Source organism: Dendrobates tinctorius, unplaced genomic scaffold (assembly GCF_039654945.1).
Source record: "Dendrobates tinctorius isolate UK_male_01 unplaced genomic scaffold, ASM3965494v1 ptg000011l, whole genome shotgun sequence".
In the NCBI taxonomy this organism is placed as follows: Eukaryota; Metazoa; Chordata; class Amphibia; order Anura; family Dendrobatidae; genus Dendrobates; species Dendrobates tinctorius.
Window position 1 is genome coordinate 116,603,076 of NW_027361679.1, and position 18,969 is coordinate 116,622,044.

Here is an 18,969-nt window from a genome sequence, read left to right on the forward strand (position 1 = left end):
GACATTCACTTGTTCTTCTTCCAATGTGGTGTAATTATTTCTGTGCATAATATGTCCTACTGGAAATTCTTATGTTGGAGGAACAGGGCAGAAACTGAGAGCAAGGATGTTTTGGTGACACAGTTCTGTGGTCCAGGAAATAACAAACAATATGAATGAAAGTTCTAATATAAAAACGCAAGTTCAAATCACAAAAACACTGACATTTCTGGCAATACAAATTTATTTTAAAATTTATTTTAATCTTTGAAATGCTGCACACAGGACTAAATCTGTCACAAGGATTTATGACTTACTACAAAATCTGCATAATCAGCTCCTGAGACCGGGAGGGAATCAGGTGACACATCAGTGTCTCCGGTACGTGTGGTGACAGTTTTCTCACGTACCGGAGACACTGACCTATGTACATGTCAGCGTGTTTTCACGTACTGTGTGTCCATGTGCAAAACACGCTGACATGTCCGTTTTCTCCCGGACGCACGGGGTGCAAAACATCCCGCACACATGCACATGGAGAACAGTGCACACTGTCCTCCGTGTACATGGACGTCCGCCGGGGAAGTAGCACTACTGTAAGCCGCCGTTTCACGGTGGCAGGTGCTGAATGCAGCTGTCATCCATTCTCCCCTGCTCTGCCGGCGAGCAGAGGAGAATGAATGAATGAATGAATGAATGAAAGATTAAATGAAAAACTGACCTGTTGTGACCTCAGGAACGTCAGAGAATGCAAGTGATGAGGTCACGGCAGTTCAAGCTCTGACACAATGACCTCATTACTTGCATTCTCTGACGGTCCTGAGGTCACAACAGGTCAGTTTTTCAGTTATTCATTCATTCATTCATTCATTCTCCTCTGCCCGCGCTGATCACTTCAGAGCAGGGGAGAATGACAGCTGGCTTCAGCACCAGCCGCCGGTGCACACCGGCTTACATTAGCGCTTCTTCCCCGGCGGCCATCCATGTGGTCCTGATGCAGCACACGGTTGCCACACACCGGAAATATCAGGACGTGTAAAACCAGCCTTAGGCCGGCGTCACACTAGCGATTAAATCGGACGAATGCAATGCGATAAAAAATCGCATTGCATTCGTCCCAATGTTATTCTATGGTGCTGCTCCCATCATGCGTTTTTTTATCGGATCCGTTCCTCGGACCGAGACAATCGCAGCATGCTGCGATTGTCACCGATTTTCGGATCGGATTCGCCAATGCAAGTCTATGGATGCGATTAACAATCGCATTGAAAATGCACCACACGTGTGACTTGCGATTAAATCGCAAGACTTCTCCAGGCCAACAGGAAAGAGCATCAGGCATTGGCATTGGATGTCAATTTGATGCTTAGATGCGAATAAAATCGGTTCATCGCCGGAAAATGGGATGACAGACGGATCCCTGGACAAGAAATCTTTGTGCGATTTTGTACCGTTAAAATCGGACCGATTTTTCAATGGTTGTGTGTGACTCCAGCCTTAGAAGGATATTGGGACAATAAAACTTTCTAATCTAAGCTAATGAAGGATTCATTCGCTTAGATCAGATTTATGTGGTGATAACTCTGGAACGCTTCAAAGTATCCCACTGATTTTGAAAATATTTTTTCATAACATATTGTACTTCTTGATAGTGGTAACATTTCATCAATATGACTTGCATTTATTTGTGAAAAAATCAGAAATTTGGCAAAAATTTCACAATTTTTTGAAATGTTTCACTTTTATGGCCGTAAATCAGAGAGATATGTCGCACAAAATAGTTAATAAATAACATTTCCCATATGTCTACTTTACATCAGCACAAGTTTTGAAACATTATTTTTTTGTTAGGAATTTAGAAGGGTTAAAGGTTGACCAGTGTTTTCTCATTTTTCCAACAAAATTTACGAAACCATTTTTTTAGAGACCACACCACATTTTAAGTGACTTCGAGGGGCCTATATTACAGAAAATACCTAAAAGTTACATCATTCTAAAAACTGCACCCCTCATGGTGCTCAAAACCATATTCAAGAACTTTATTAACCCTTTGTGTGCTTCTCACGATCTGAGGCAATGTGGAAGGAAAAAATTAACAATTAACTTTTATTTTACAAAAATTTTATATTAGACCCAATTTTTTTTTCTTTTCACAATGGTAACAGGAGAAAATGAATCAAATAATGTATTATGAAATTTCACCAATACTCCACATGTGGGGGAAAAGCACTGTTTTGGGGCACTGCAGGGCTCGGAAAGGAAGGAGCACCGTTTGTATTTTTAGGCCGGGATCACACTTGCCATTTAAACGGCCGAGTTTCGCATGGTAATACACGGCGCTGCTGCCGGGACTCAGGAGCGGGGCATGCGGCCGCATAGCAATACAAGGAGCTGCACGCCCTGCTCCTGAGTCCCGGCGGCAGCGCCGTGTATTACCATGCGAAACTCGGCCATTTAAATGGCAAGTGTGATCCCGGCCTTAAATGCAAAATTGGCTAGAATCGAGAAAAGATGCCATGTTACGTTTGGAGAGCCCCTGATGTGCCTTAAAAGAAGAAACCCCCACAAGTAACTGTATCTTGGAAACTATAACCCACAAGGAACTTATCTAGATGTGTGGTGAGCATCTTGAACCCCCAGGTGCTTAACAGAAGTTTATAACTTAGACCCATAAAAATGAAAAAATCAATTTTTTTCCACAAAAAAAATGATCTTTTAGCCCAATTTTTTTTATTTTCACAAGGGTAACAGGAGAAAATGGGTCCCAACAATTGTTGTGCACTTTCTACTGAGTATGCCGATACACATATGGATGTGGGGGAAAACAACTGTTTGAGCACACGACAGGGCTTGAAAGGGAAATAGCACTGTTGGACTTTTTAAATCCAAAATTGCCTGGCATCAAGAGCGGACACATTTAGAGAGCCCTTGATGTGCCTAACCAGTGGAAACCCACATAAGTGACCCCATTTTGGAAACTGGAACCTTCATGGAACTTATCTAGATTTGTTGTGAGCACCTTGAACTCCCAGGCGCCTCACAAAAAATGATAATGTTGAGTTGTGAAAATAAAAAAAAAATTCAACAAAAATGTTATTTTAACCCCCAATTTTTTTTTATTTTCACAAGGGTAACAAGAGAAAATTGAGCCTAAAATCTGTAGTACAATTTCTGCTGATTATGCTAATATCCTATATGTGGAGGAAAATTGCTGTTTGGGTGCACGGCAGGACTCATAAAGGAAGGAGTGATGTTTTGGAATGCAGACTTTGATGGAATAGTCTGCAGGCATCATGTTGCATTTGGTGAGCCTTTGCTGTGCCTAAACAGTGGAAATTCCCAACAATTGATCCCTTATTTTGGAGACTAGACCCTCCCAAGGAATTTATCTAGATGTTTGGTGAGCACCTTGAATCCCCAGGTGCTTCACAGAAAATATAATATTGAGTCGTGAAAATAAAAGAATGTATTTTTTTCACCAAAAATACTATTTTAACCCCAATTTTTTTTATTTTTACAAGGGTAACAAGAGTAAATGGACACCAAAATCTGTTGTGCAATTTCTCCTAAGTTTGCTGACTCCCAATATGTGGAGGAAAACTAATGTTTGAGTGCACTGCAAGGCTCAGAAAGGAAGGACTGATGTTTTGGAATACAGAAGGGGTTAACCTTTCTCAGCCTCAGTCTGGGTTCAAGTTTGCTATTTATCGCCGCTGCTTCCTGCGATGTCGGTTATAGTTCCTGCCCTGCTAGGGCTGCTGTAACTTACTCTGATTGCTCTGATTTGTCCTGCTACGTTTACTATCTGATCCCATGTCTCTGTTTTCCCCTATATCCATCCTGACTCAGTGTTTACCTTTAGTGTGCTGACTCTCTTGTTTTGACTTGGTTTGCATCCAGACCTGCTTCTGATTTTGGCTTTGTCTTATCCACTTCTGACCGTTGTTGATTCTCTGGCTTGGCCCTGACTGTGAGTTTGCTTATTCCTTTGGTACTGCGCTACAGTCTAGGATTTGACCCAGCTAGTTTGACTACTCTGCTGCCACCTGTGGTAGAATTGCTGGTGCACTGCAGGTCAGCTCTGATTAGGTGCTGTCCTGCTTCCTCTCTACTGCCATCTTCTGGAGCCTGAACCAACCTGCATCGCAGCAGCACGATAACAGACTTTGATGGAATGGTCTGTGGCGTCAGGTTTCATTTGAAGAGCCTCTAATGTGCCGAAACAGTGAAACCCACCGCAAATGACTCTATATTGGAATTGATCTAGTGTGACCTGGTATGTGAATATTAAAATGTAGTGGCATCAGGTGGCATACGTGAGTAAAGTGCATCAGGCTTGCATACATGGGTTGTGTAGCGTACATCAGGTTAACATATATAAGTTATGTAGAGTGCCTCAGGTTAGTATTATGAACGAGTCACCGTAGGAGGCAAAAACAGAAAAGCTAGCTAAGTCCAGAAAACCAGAGAAGTTGGCAGCTATCGGATTGCAGACCCCTGAACCTATCAACAACAACTAGCAGTAGCCATGGGGGGTTCCTACGGTGCCCTAGCCAATGACCAGCCAATGCAGAGCAATGAACTTCAGACATCACTCTCTTCTTCCACTGGTCAGGAACATACAACTTTCCACTGGGACAACGCTCAGGTTTGTCCTCCTGGAACTCTTCCAGAGCACGTCTCAAATCAGGCGAGATGGCAGAAAGAACTACCCCTTCGCCTAAGATGGTAGCAGGCTTTGTCACCACAGGAGAATCAGCCAAGAAGCTCCTAGAAAGAGCGTCAGCCTTGACATTCTTATTGCCAGGAAGAAAAGAGACCACAAAATCAAAACGTGTAAAAAACAAGGCCCATCTAGCCTGTCTAGGGTTCAAGTGTTTGGCCGACTCCAGGTAAATCAAATTCTTGTGGTCAGTGAGGACCACGACTTGATGTTTAGCTCCCTCCAACCAATGTCTCCACTCCTCAAATGCCCATTTCATGGCTAACAGTTCCCGATTTCCCACATCATAGTTACGTTCAGATGGGGAGAACTTTCGGGAAAAGAAAGCACAGGGATTCAATTTAGATGTTACAGGATCCTTTTGGGACAAAACAGCTCCTGCACCAATCTCAGAAGCGTCCACCTCTACCTGGAACGCGAGTGAGACATCAGGTTGCCGCAAAACCGGGGCAGAAGTGAATCTTCACTTCAGCTCCTGAAAGGAAGAAACAGCCTCCGGAGACCAATTCAACACATCAGCACCATTCTTAGTCAGATCAGTCAATGGCTTGGCAATACTAGAAAATTTTGCTATAAATTTCCGATAAAAATTAGCAAAACCCAAAAACTTCTGAAGGGCCTTCAAAGAAGTGGGCTGAACCCAATCATAAATGGCCTGTATCTTGGCCGGGTCCATTTCAATAGTTGACAGAGACAAAATAAATCCCAAAAATGAAATCCTCTGTACCCCAAAAAGGCATTTCGATCCCTTGACATACAGGGAATTCTCCCTCAAGATCCGGAACACAGTCCGAACATGTTCCACATGAGAATCCCAATCCTTGGAGAAGATCAAAATATCATCCAGGTAGATAATCAAAAATGTATCCACAAAGTCTCGGAAAATGTCATTTTGAAGCACTGGAAGACAGAAGGGGCATTAGTGAGCCCAAAAGGCATCACCAGGTACTCAAAATGTCCCTCCGGAGTATTAAACACCGTCTTCCATTCATCCCCATGCTTAATGCGGATAAGATTATACGCCCCCCTGAGGTCAAGCTTGGTAAACCAGCAAGCACCTTTAACTCTGGAGAATAAATCCGAAATCAGGGGTAACGGATACTGATATTTAATAGTAATTTTGTTGAGGGCATGATAATCAATACAAGGCCTTAATGAACCATCCTTTTTGGCCACGAAAAAAACCCCAGCACCTAATGGTGAAGAGGATGGTCTAATATGACCCTTCTCCAACTCCTCCTTAATATAGGATCGCATAGCCTCGTGCTCGGGTACAGATAAATTGAAGAGCCGACCCTTGGGAAATTTACACCCCGGGCTTAGTTCAATTGCACAGTCATAACTCCTATGAGGAGGCAAAGACGCAGACTCATTCTCACTAAATACATCATAAAAGTCCGCCAAATAGTCAGGAACATCATGTGACTGAGGAGAGGTGGAAAAAACCGGAGCCTCACTAAGGGCACACTGACAACCCCAACTCACCACAGACACAGATTTCCAATCCAAAACTGGATTATGAATTTGCAACCAGGGAAACCCCAGAACAATGGTATCATGCAAATTATGCAACACCAAAAATCTGCAATTCTCTTGATGGTCTGGGGCGAGCCGCATTACCACCTGGGTCCAAAACTGAGGTTTATTTTTCGCCAAAGGAGTAACATCAATCCCCCTCAAAGGGATAGGCGTCTGCAGAGGTGTCATAGGAAATCCACAACGTTTAGCAAAATCCAAGTCCATTGGGTTCAGGGCTGCTCCCGAATCCACAAACGCCTTGGCGGAAAATGTGGACAGGGAGCAGATCAGAGTAATTGCCAGAAGAAACTTAGGTTGAACACCACCCACAGAAAACGTGTGTACAAAACGTTTCTCTCGTTTAGGACAGACAGAAATAATATGCGAGGCATCTCCACAAAAAAAACACAGCTTATTACGCCTTCTGAACTCCTGACGTTGCTCCCTGGACAAAACTCTATCACATTGCATAGGTTCAGACACTTGTTCAACAGGTGGCAACACCTCTCATGCAGTCCTGCATTCACGTAAACGCCGATCAACCTGAATGGCTAATGACATAGAATCGTCAAGACCAGAGGGAACAGGAAATCCCACCATAGTATCTTTTACGGCTTCTGACAAACCCTTCCAAAAGAGAGCTGCCAAGGCATTATCATTCCAGGTAGTAAGGACCGCCCACTCTCGGAATTTTTGACAGTACAATTCTGCAGAATCTCGACCCTGGCTCAATGCCAACAGCCTGATCAATAGCATTAGGTTCGTCATACAACAACCCCAAGGCTTGAAAAAATGCATTCACATTAGTCAGAATAGGATCATCTGGTTTCAAAGAAAGCGCCCAATTCTGGGGATCGCCACGCAGCAAAGAGATGACAATTTTAACCTGCTGCGCGGAGCTCCCTGACGAGTTAGGCTTCAAGGCAAAAAATAATTTACAATTATTTTTGAAATTCAAAAATTTAGACCGATCCCCAAAAAACACATCAGGACTAGAGATCTTTGGTTCAGCAGCATGTGAATGAGCAAGGTAGGCGGAAATTCCCCGCACTTCCGCAGCGGGCTGCTCCACACGATCAGACAATTGTTTTATCTCCATTGAGAAAAAAAAAAAAAAATTCCCCCTACGGCCTCAGAGATATAGAGGAAAAAATATACACACCTATTTTTTTTTTTTTTACAATTCTTTCCTGCTATTGAGTACCCTAGGACCTGCGGTATGGCTGGTGATTCTGTTATGAACGAGTCACCGTAGGAGGCAAAAACAGAAAAGCTAGCTAAGTCCAGAAAACCAGAGAAGTTGGCAGCTATCGGATTGCAGACCCCTGATCCTATCAACAACAACTAGCAGTAGCCGTGGGGGGTTCCTACGGTGCACTAGACCCCTCGATCACAGCCAGAGAACTACATAGCCTAAAGACAGAAAGGGAAATCTAAACTGCCCCAGGGCAGACCCCAAAGCAATAGGCAGCCCCCAACATATAATGACGGTGAAGCAAGAAGACAAAACACTAACACAGATAGAAAGATAGACTGAATAAATGATGGGGCCCAAGCTAACTAGATATGACAGGATAGAAAAGCTGCTCTCTGCAATCCACCAAAAACCCTATCAAAACAAGAGCCAACAGACTAACAGGGAAAAAGGCCCTGAAGACGCTAGGCTTCAAAAAGACTATGTCAGTACTCAGGTATTTTCTGAAGACAGAGCAAAAAGACACAAAGGAATTCAGCTCACCCCAGCAGGGAAGGGCATAATCCAGAAAAGCAAGGCAAAATAAAACCAAAACACAAATGCAAAAAGCAAGGCAGAAAAAATTAGCTTTTGAGGAGCAGGAATCAGACTGGTCTCCTAGAATCCCTCAGAGAAATCACCAGCAAGGCAGAAGGGCGTTGGCTGCCTTATATCCAGTCAGCAACTCCCGTCACCCAGTCATCCTCTACCAGCTCAGGTGTTTGGTAATCAGCCTCACTACCTTCCTTCACCAGAAGAGGGAGTTCATCAGACCTCAATGGTGAAGGGGAAAATGAACTCATAACAGGTTAGCATACGCGATTTGTGTAGGGTACTTCAAGCTGTCATATATAAGTTGTCTAAAGTGCATCAGATTGATATATGTGAGTTATGTAGTGTATGTCAGTTTGGCATGCTTGAGTTATGTAGAGTTCGTCAGGTTGTCATACATTACTGTAGTTGTGTAAGTCAGAAATTAATTTAGCAGTCCATGGATGTGTGGTACAGTTTGAAGCATTCTTTTGTACACAGGCCAGGTGAGGTCCTTGCATATCCCCTTCTGTAACACACTCGGCACCTCTTTTGTCACCTTCCTTTCTTTGTGTTTTAAGAGATCTCACTGGGGAAATGTTGGCCTGATACAACACAGTTCCGGAAGTGCTGGCGCACGCTCCTTCCTGTTCTCCAAATATTAGAGCCTTGATTAATACCTCCTGGAACTGTCATGTGTGGGAAGACTAAGTGCAACACCCAGACACTAGGGAAAGGGTGAGTGGAGACCCATAGGCAGTACTAATAACACCCTACCTGCCCTACTCTCCATAAATTGGTTCCTCACCAATCGCCGAGCAGGAAACCTAAGCCCTGTATCTCCCTAGAGCTAGGCCCTGGATAGGGAGAGGGAGGGGATGAGCACTGGTCAGTCCCCACTATAAAGTAAAGACAAAAACATAGAGAGACAAGGGGAATAAACCTAACTTGAGCAAACTCAGAGAGGTAACACAAAACGTCCTCAAACAGCTCCAGAGAGGAAGTTAGCTGACTGCTATAGCTGCAAGGACTCACAAGGGAAAAATGTGAATATCACCAGTGACTCTCTGCAGCATACTGGGGATTTATAAACACCCAGGTCCAGGTGTGTCATCAAGAGTTGGAGGGAGGTTATCACTGGGTTCAAGAGTCAGATGGATTAAGGATGCATCTGTAAGGCCAAACGCAGAGACCTTCTGCAGCCAGATGCAGAGTGACACTCTGTTGCATCTGAAACACCCGTGACAGGAACTGAAGGTACGTACTGGTCTGGTCTGCATATCATTATAGTATGCAAGTGTTGTACTTTGCCATCTGTACAAGGTGCATGGTCAGCTTCTTGTACCACACTTTGGCTTTTCTCATAACACTGTACAGCTGGAGGACTTGATCAGAGGAATCAACTCCCCTCCATGTTCCTGTTGTACCCCAGTATTATTGTTTATTTACATAGCACCATTAATTCCATGGTGCTGTACTGGTTTGGTAACCTGTGTTGAGTTACCTAGTACAGAGTTGGGGGTGCTGCCATCACCATATATAGTGGTCAAGAAAAGGACATCCCTTTTGTCATTGTACTTAACTGCGTCATCGTTGATTGCCCCAATCAGATCTGGTCCTGGAGATGCCGCGGTTGTTTAATTGCCTAAAACACTGAGAAGCAATGTGATTGAACAGCCAATCACAGTGATGATAGTTGCAGGGTGGGGGGGGGACTTCATGTTCCATGCTGTGAGATTCAGTGGGCACCTAATGCGATAATTGCAACTGCAGTCGCAGTGCCGCATTAAAGAGGTTGTCCACTGCTAGGTCAATGCCTTCTTAAACCCTTAGTGACAAAGCCATTTTGCATTTTAATGACCAGGCCAATTTTTACAATTCTGGCTACTGTCATTTTATGAGGTTATAACTCTAGAACACTTTAACGGATCCTGCTGATTCTGAGAATGTTTTTTCGTGACATATTTTACTTCATGCTAGTGGTAAAATTTCTTCTTTATGACTTGTGCTTAGTTATGAAAAAATGGAAATATTTTTGCAATTTTCAAACTTTCAACTTTTATGCCCTTAAATCAGAGAGATATGTCACCCAAATTTCTTAATAAATAACATTTCCCACATGTCTGCTTTACATCAGCACAATTTTGGAAACAAAATTTTTTTTGTTAGGAAGTTATAAGGGTTACAATTGACCAGCAATTTCTCATTTTTACAACAGAATTTACAAAACCATTTTTTTTTAGGGATCACATCATATTTAAAGTCATTTGAGGGGTGTACATGACAAAAAATACCCAAAAGTGACACCATTCTAAAAATTAGACCCCTCAAGGTGCTCAAAACCACATTCAAGAAGTTTATTAACCCTTTACGTGCTTCACAGGAACTTAAGCAATGTAGATGGAAAAAATTAACATTTAACTTTTTTTTGCAAAAAATTTAATTCAGAACCAATTTTTTTATTTTCACAAGTGTTAAAAGAGAAAATGAAAAAAAAAGTATCTTGTGCAATTTCTCCTGAATATGCCGATACCCCATATGTGGGGGTAAACCACTTTTTGCATGCACTGCAGAGATCACAAGGATAGGAGCGCCGTTTGTCTTTTTCAACGCAAAATTGGTTGGAATTGAGATCGGACACCATGTTGGAGAGCCCCTGATGTGCCTAAACAGTAGAAACCCCCAACAAGTGACCCCATTTTGGAAACTAGACCCCTTAAGGAACTTATCTAGATGTGTGGTGAGTACTTTGAACCTCCAAGTGCTTCACAGAAGTTTATAACGTACAGCCGTGAAAATAAAAAATCATTTTTTTTCCACAAAAATGATTTTTTTGCCCCCAAATTTTTATTTTTACAAGAGTAACAGGAGAAATTGGACCCACAAAGGTGTTGTGCAATTTGTCCTGAGTACGCACATGCCCCATATGTGGGGGTAAACAACTGTTTGGGCGCACGGCAGAGCTCAGAAGCGAAACAGCACCATTTGACTTTTTCAATGCAGAATTGGCTGGAATTGAGATTGGACGCCATGTCGCATTTGGAGAGCCCCTGATATGCCTAAACAGTGAAAAAAAACCACAAGTGACACCATTTTGGAAACTAGACCCCTTAAGGAACTTGTCTAGATGTGTGGTGAGCACTTTGAACCCCCAAATGCTTCACAGAAGTTTATAAACTGTCACGCTCACCTCCCCGGCGCGTCCTCCGGCCTCTGTAGCCGCCGCTCGGACCGCTGCCGCCACAGCGCGTCCTGACCTTGCTTCGGGCCCTGCTCCTGCCGCCGCCGCGCCGCCCGCCTCTGCTGCGTCCCCTGTTGCCATGACGCCGGCGGTCTCCGCTCTCCCCCCTGGCTCCACGCTGTCCAGGCACTTCCGGTCCTCTCGGCCCGCCTCCTCTGCTTCTCTCCAGGTACGCAGGCGCACGCCCCCCCTGTCCAGGCGTCCTATCCCTCGTATCCCAGACTCCGCCTCTCCCTAACCCGGAAGTCCTCCTGCATGCCCTATATCAGGCAGCCTCTCCCTAGGCCCCCTGCCTGATTATCAATTGTGCTTCGCGCTCTGATATCGGGTCCACGCTTCCTAGCGCTCTGTCTGTCTCTGTGCCTTGTACTCCTCCTGACTTCCTGCTAGTCTGCCTGTCAGTTACCCTCTCGTGTTCCTTTCCAGGTCTGCTCCGTTCCTGTCCTCGTCCGCCTGTTCCAGCTTCCCTTCTGCTACACGTTCCAGCATTCCTCCTGGTGGTTACCTCCTTCCTCGCGGCAACAGCAGTCTCCCCTGTGGTCGTCTTCATTCCCACCGGTTCTCCAGTCCTCCCCCGGCCTACGTCATCCTCCGGTTGTCCCCGGGTATCAGCTTCCACGGCGATAGTCTCCCTTGGGTCTGCCCCTTACACTCCCTGTATAGGGGGTGGTCCACCTGGTCAGCTCGCCTAGGGGAGGTTCGTCGTCGCGGTCCTGAGGGTTCAGCTCCCGGAGGTTTCCAGCCTCACCGCATAACAGAATAATCAGGCCCTGGACCCCGCTGGTACCCCGACCCCGACTCAGAAGGAACTCCTGTTCCTACGAGAAAACCAGGCGAGGATAATGTCCTTCCTCAAGTCCATGGAGTCCCGTCTGTCATCCATACAGACCTCTGATCCCACTAGCGCTCCTCAGGTGGCGAGTCTTCAGCAGGAGCTCGCACAGCAGCGTGACACTCAGGCCCACATTTTAAACTATATGGCCTCAGTGGATAACCGTCTTCTGGCTCTCCAGTCCACAGCCTCCACTCCACCCCAGGCTGCAGCTCCCCACCCACCACCCCATCTAGCAAAGCCCCCACGCTTTAACGGCGATCCCAAATTATGCAGAGGGTTCCTAAACCAATGTCTGCTACACTTTGAGCTGTCCCCTCTGCAGTATTCCACTGACCGGGCCAAGGTTGCTTTTGTCGTGTCCCACTTGGAAGGGGAGGCCCTGGCTTGGGTAAACCCCCTCTGGGAACAAGATGATCCCATAGTCTCCCAGCTGTCCATTTTTCTGGACACCTTTCGGAAGGTGTTCGATGAACCGGGTCGCTTAGCCTCTACTACCGAAGCGCTGTTTAATCTCCACCAGGGGGCGCTCTCGGTAGGTCAGTACGCCATTCGGTTCCGTACCCTATCTTCTGAGTTAGGGTGGAACAATGAGGCCTTGGTGGGAGCCTTTTGGCGGGGACTCTCTACTCGAATTAAAGATGACTTAGCAGGCCGTGATATTCCAGCCTCCCTGGAGGACTTGATCTCCTTGGCCACCCGCATCGACCTACGATTCCAGGAGCGATCCCGCGAGGCCGCCAGAGAGAGAAGACCTTGCATCCTACCGGTCGCTCGCAGCCCTCCCCGCTCCCGTCCTGCGTCGTCTTCTGTGGTTCCTGCACCGGAGCCCATGCAAGTAGATCGGCTAAAACCGGTGGAAGAACGCCGGAGAGAGAGGATCGAACAGAGGCTCTGCTTCTATTGTGGGAGTGCTTCCCACTTCCTCCGTTCCTGTCCTATCCGCCCGGGAAACGCCTCTGCCTAGGACAGGTAAGAGAGGCCTCCCTAGGTGATTATGATTCCTCTCTACCTTTGGTTCTCTCCGTTCTTCTGCACATAGGCTCCAAACGTTTCTCTGAGTGGACTTATCTTGATTCAGGCGCAGCGGGCAACTTTATTAAGTTCGAGGCGGTTAAGAGACTTCGGATTCCTGTGCGATCCCTGGAGACTCCTCGGCAGATTGCTTCGGTCGACGGCCGACCCTTGCGGATGTCCGTTACTCAGGTCACCGAAGAAGTGGAACTTCAGATTGGAGCCTTACACCGGGAGAAGATTGTCTTTTATGTAATGCCCGCGCTATCCCATACTATCCTCTTGGGCCTACCCTGGTTGAGAACGCACGAGCCTACCTTGAACTGGTGCTCCGGGGACCTCCTGTGCTGGGGACAGTCTTGTCAAGACCGACGCCTGTCTGCCGTTCTACCGAAGAACTTCACGCCTCTCACTTTGGCCTCCACTGATCTTCCATCGGCCTATTGGGCTTTCTCGGACGTCTTCGATAAGAAGGAGGCAGAGGTTCTACCCCCGCATCGACCCTACGATTGCCCAATCGATCTGGTCCCAGGCTCGACTCCACCTTGAGGTCGGATCTATCCTTTATCCCCTCCCGAGACTCTGGCCATGACCGAATATATCAAGGAAAACTTGGCCAGAGGCTTTATTCGCAAGTCGTCGTCACCTGCAGGAGCAGGCTTCTTTTTCGTCAAGAAAAAGGATGGATCTCTTCGCCCCTGCATTGATTATCGGGGTCTCAATAACATCACCATCAAAAACAAATACCCGCTGCCTCTCATTCCGGAGCTATTTGACCGTCTACGGGGAGCACGAATCTTCACGAAATTGGATCTCCCAGGGGCCTATAATCTAGTCCGCATTCGCTCCGGAGACGAGTGGAAGACTGCTTTCAATACCCGAGACGGCCACTACGAGTATTTAGTTATGCCTTTTGGCCTGTGCAATGCTCCCGCAGTGTTTCAGGAGTTTGTCAACGACGTGTTTCGAGATCTCCTCTACTCCTGTGTAGTGGTGTATTTGGACGACATCCTTGTATTTTCCCCGGACCTGGCTGCTCACCGAAAAGACGTCCGTCAAGTCTTACTACGATTAAGAAAGCATCGTCTCTACGCCAAACTCGAAAAATGTGCCTTCGAGCAATCTTCTCTGCCGTTCCTGGGTTATATCATTTCGGACTCGGGCCTACGTATGGACCCGGGAAAAGTGTCCGCCGTGCTCAAATGGCCGCGTCCCCAGGGAATCAAGGCGATTCAACGTTTCCTTGGTTTTGCCAATTATTATCGGCAGTTTATTCCACACTTTTCCACCTTGACCGCTCCAGTCTCCGCCTTAACCCGTAAGGGAGCCAATCCTCACCTCTGGTCCTCGGACGCTGAGGATGCTTTTCAAGCCTTGAGACAAGCTTTCGCTACGGCTCCCATCCTCCATCGTCCTGAGATCAACAAACCTTTTATTCTCGAAATAGACGCATCAGCCATCGGAGCAGGGGCGGTTCTTTCCCAAAGATCTCCCTCCGTCCGTCTGCTCACCTGCAGTTTTTTCTCGAAGATGTTCTCCACCGCGGAGAGGAACTACGCCATTGGTGAAAGAGAGTTGCTTGCCATCAAATTGGCCCTGGAGGAGTGGCGGTACCTTCTGGAGGGAGCTGTGCATCCGTTCAAAATCTACACCGACAACAAGAACCTGGCATACATCCGGTCTGCACAAAGACTTAACCCCCGGCAAGCCAGGTGGTCATTATTCTTTGCCCGATTCGACTTTGAACTGCATTTCCGTCCTGGAGACAAGAATCTCAAAGCAGAGGCGTTGTCCCGGTCCTTTCTGGTCTCGGATCATGAAGAGGAGCCATCGCACATCATGGATCCCAGTAAAGTTATCATGGTCGCACCCGTTAACTTGACTTCATTACCGTCGGGTAAGACCTTCGTGCAGGAAAGTGAGAGGAGGCGAGTACTACGTTGGGGCCATGCCTCCAAACTAGCCGGCCATGTAGGCCTCAAGAAAACGCTCCTTCTCATTTCTCGTTTTTATTGGTGGCCATCGCTTCGTCAAGATGTCCGAGACTTCATCGCCTCATGCCCATCGTGTGCCAGAAACAAAGTCCCACGGCATCTACACTCCGGACTCTTACACCCGCTTCCGATTCCTTCGGCCCCCTGGCAGCATGTTGCAATGGACTTTATTACTGATCTGCCCCGGTCTTCTGGTCACACCGTCATCTTGGTCGTGGTGGATCGGTTTTCTAAGATGGCCCATTTTATTGCTCTGCCTGGCTTACCCTCCGCGCCTGAATTGGCGAAGATTTTCGTCACCCATGTGTTCCGGATTCACGGCTTTCCCAAACATATCGTTTCCGACAGAGGGGTTCAGTTCACCTCACGGTTTTGGAGGGCCCTGTGCAGTATGATGGAGGTAATGTTGGACTTCTCCTCTTCCTACCATCCCCAGACCAACGGCCAGGCTGAACGCACAAATCAAATCCTTGTTTCTTATCTCCGGCATTTTTCCAACGCCCACCAGAATGATTGGTCCAACCTACTCCCTTGGGTTGAATTCACCTACAACAACCATACCAGTGAATCCTCCTCCAAATCACCATTCTTCATTGTCTATGGACACCATCCAGGTATACCTCTGCCGGTACCTCCTGTCTCGGGTGTGCCGGCGGCCGATCTTCTGACCGAGGAGTTCTCCAGGGTCTGGCAGGAGACCAAAACCGCGCTTGATCTGGCTCAAGGTAGGATCAAGAGACATGCGGACAAAAGACGCCTGGATTCTCCAGTGTACCAACCCGGAGATAAAGTATGGCTGTCTTCAAAATTTGTCCGTCTAAAACAACCCTCGTACAAACTGGGTCCTCGGTATATAGGTCCATTTGAAGTCTTGGCTCGTATCAATGATGTGGCCTACAAGTTAAAACTTCCCGCCTCGCTGAGAATTCCTAATTCGTTCCATGCTTCTCTCCTAAAGCCTGTTATCCTGAACCGTTTTCACTCTTCCACTGGCCGCTCACCTCTGCCTGTGTCCGCACAGGATGTCTTTGAAGTTAAAGACATTCTTGCGATGAAAAGATCCAGAGGTAGGACCCTCTTCTTAATTGACTGGAAGGGATTCGGTCCCGAGGAGAGATCTTGGGAGCCTCGCGAGAATATTCAGGCTCCTCGTATCCTAGCCCGATTCCTTACTGGCCTTAAGAGGGGGGGGCGTAAGGAGGGGGGTACTGTCACGCTCACCTCCCCTTCGCATCCTCCGGCCTCTGTAGCCGCCGCTCGGACCGCTGCCGCCACAGCGCGTCCTGACCTTGCTTCGGGCCCTGCTCCTGCCGCCGCCGCGCTGCCCGCCTCTGCTGCGTCCCCTGTTGCCATGACGCCGGCGGTCTCCGCTCTCCCCCCTGGCTCCACGCTGTCCAGGCACTTCCGGTCCTCTCGGCCCGCCTCCTCTGCTTCTCTCCAGGTACGCAGGCGCACGCCCCCCCTGTCCAGGCGTCCTATCCCTCGGATCCCAGACTCCGCCTCTCCCTAACCCGGAAGTCCCCCTGCGTGCCCTATATCAGGCAGCCTCTCCCTAGGCCCCCTGCCTGATTATCAATTGTGCTTCGTGCTCTGATATCGGGTCCACGCTTCCTAGCGCTCTGTCTGTCTCTGTGCCTTGTACTCCTCCTGACTTCCCGCTAGTCTGCCTGTCAGTTACCCTCTCGTGTTCCTTTCCAGGTCTGCTCCGTTCCTGTCCTCGTCCGCCTGTTCCAGCTTCCCTTCTGCTACACGTTCCAGCATTCCTCCTGGTGGTTACCTCCTTCCTCGCAGCAACAGCAGTCTCCCCTGTGGTCGTCTTCATTCCCACCGGTTCTCCAGTCCTCCCCCGGCCTACGTCATCCTCCGGTTGTCCCCGGGTATCAGCTTCCGCGGCGATAGTCTCCCTTGGGTCTGCCCCTTACACTCCCTGTATAGGGGGTGGTCCACCTGGTCAGCTCGCCTAGGGGAGGTTCGTCGTCGCGGTTCTGAGGGTTCAGCTCCCGGAGGTTTCCAGCCTCACCGCATAACATAAACACAGAGCCGTGAAAATAAAAAATCATTTTTTTTCTTCAAAAATGATTTTTTAGACCACTATTTTTTATTTTCTCAAGGGTAACAGGAGAAATTGGACCACAAAAGTTGTTGGGCAATTTGTCCTGAGTATGCTGATACCCCATATGTGGGGGGAACCACTGTTTAAGAGCATGGGAGAGCTCAGAAGGAAAGGAGCACCATTTTGGAATGCAGACTTTGATGGAATGTTCTGCGGGCGTCATGTTGCATTTGCAGAGCCCCTGTTATGCCTAAACAGTGGAAACCCCCCACAAGTGAACCCATTTTGGAAACTAGACCCTCGAAGGAGCTTATCTAGATGTGTGGTTTGTAATAGCAAATTATAATTATCCTCCATCCCATAGTCCCGTGCCCATATACCATCATACATATCCACGATCCCATAGGCCCGTGCCCATATACCCATCATAGATATCCTCCATCCCATAGTTGAGTGCCCATATACCCATCACACATCCTCCATCCCATAGGCCCGTGCCCATATATCCATCATACATATCCTCCATCCCATAGTCGAGTGCCCATATACCCATCACACATCCTCCATCCCATAGTCCAGTGCCCATATACCCATCATACATATCCTCCATCCCATAGTCCCGTGCCCATATACCCATCATACATAGCCGCCATCCCATATTCCCGTGCCCATATACCCATCATTAGTGTTGAGCATTCCGATACCGCAAGTATCGGGTATCGGCCGATACTTGCTGTATCGGAATTCCGATACCGACTTCCGATATTTTTTCAATATCGGAAGTCGGCATCGGAATCGGAAGTTCAAAGTTGATTGACAGCCTGACGTCATCATGATGCGCGGTGTGTGCGCATCATGATGCGCCGTCATTTCGGGCCTTCCGGGGGTCTCTGCCGGCCTGCCGGGGGGCTGTGTGGACTGCCCGGGGTCTGTACCGGCCTGCCGGGGGGCTGTGCCGGCCTGCCGGTGGTCTGTGCACCCTGTGGGGGTCTGTACCGGCCTGCCGGGGGGCTGTGCCGGCCTGCCGGTGGTCTGTGCACCCTGTGGGGGTCTGTACCGGCCTGCCGGGGGGCTGTGCTGATGTCCGGGGGTCTGTGCAAGCATCGTCCGATGGGACTACAAGTCCCATCTGGCGATGCCTGCTACCATGACAGTGATTGACACATTAGCCAATGATGGGACAGTAGTAGTCCCATCATCCGGCTAATGTGTTAAATGTTAAAAAAAAAAAAAAATACTACATACATACTACATGCATGCTACATACATACTACATGCTACATACATACTACATACATACCACATACATACTACATACATACTACATACATACCACATACATACCACATATATACATACATACTACATACATAACACATATATACTACATGCATGCTACATACATACTACATGTAACATATATACTACATACATACTACATACATACATACTACATATATACTACATGCATGCTACATACATACTACATGCTACATACATACTACATATATACTACATGCATACTACATACTACATGCTACATACATACCACATACATACTACATACATACTACATGCATGCTACATACATACTACATGCTACATGCATACTACATATATACTACATGCATGCTACATACATACTACATGCTACATACATACTACATATATACTACATGCATGCTACATACATACTACATGCTACATACATACTACATATATACTACATGCATGCTACATACATACTACATGCTACATACATACTACATATATACTACATACATACTACATACATACTACATGCATGCTACATACATACTACATGCTACATACATACCACATACATACTA

At 47.2% G+C, this 18,969-nt stretch overlaps 1 protein-coding gene across 8 annotated transcripts in view; it reads right to left on the reverse strand.

Moving 5' to 3' along the window:
* The window catches only part of LOC141049826 (ADAMTS-like protein 5), a 289,658-nt gene that overhangs the window by 159,269 nt on the left and 111,420 nt on the right, over positions 1 to 18,969 (reverse strand). The window lies entirely within an intron of this gene.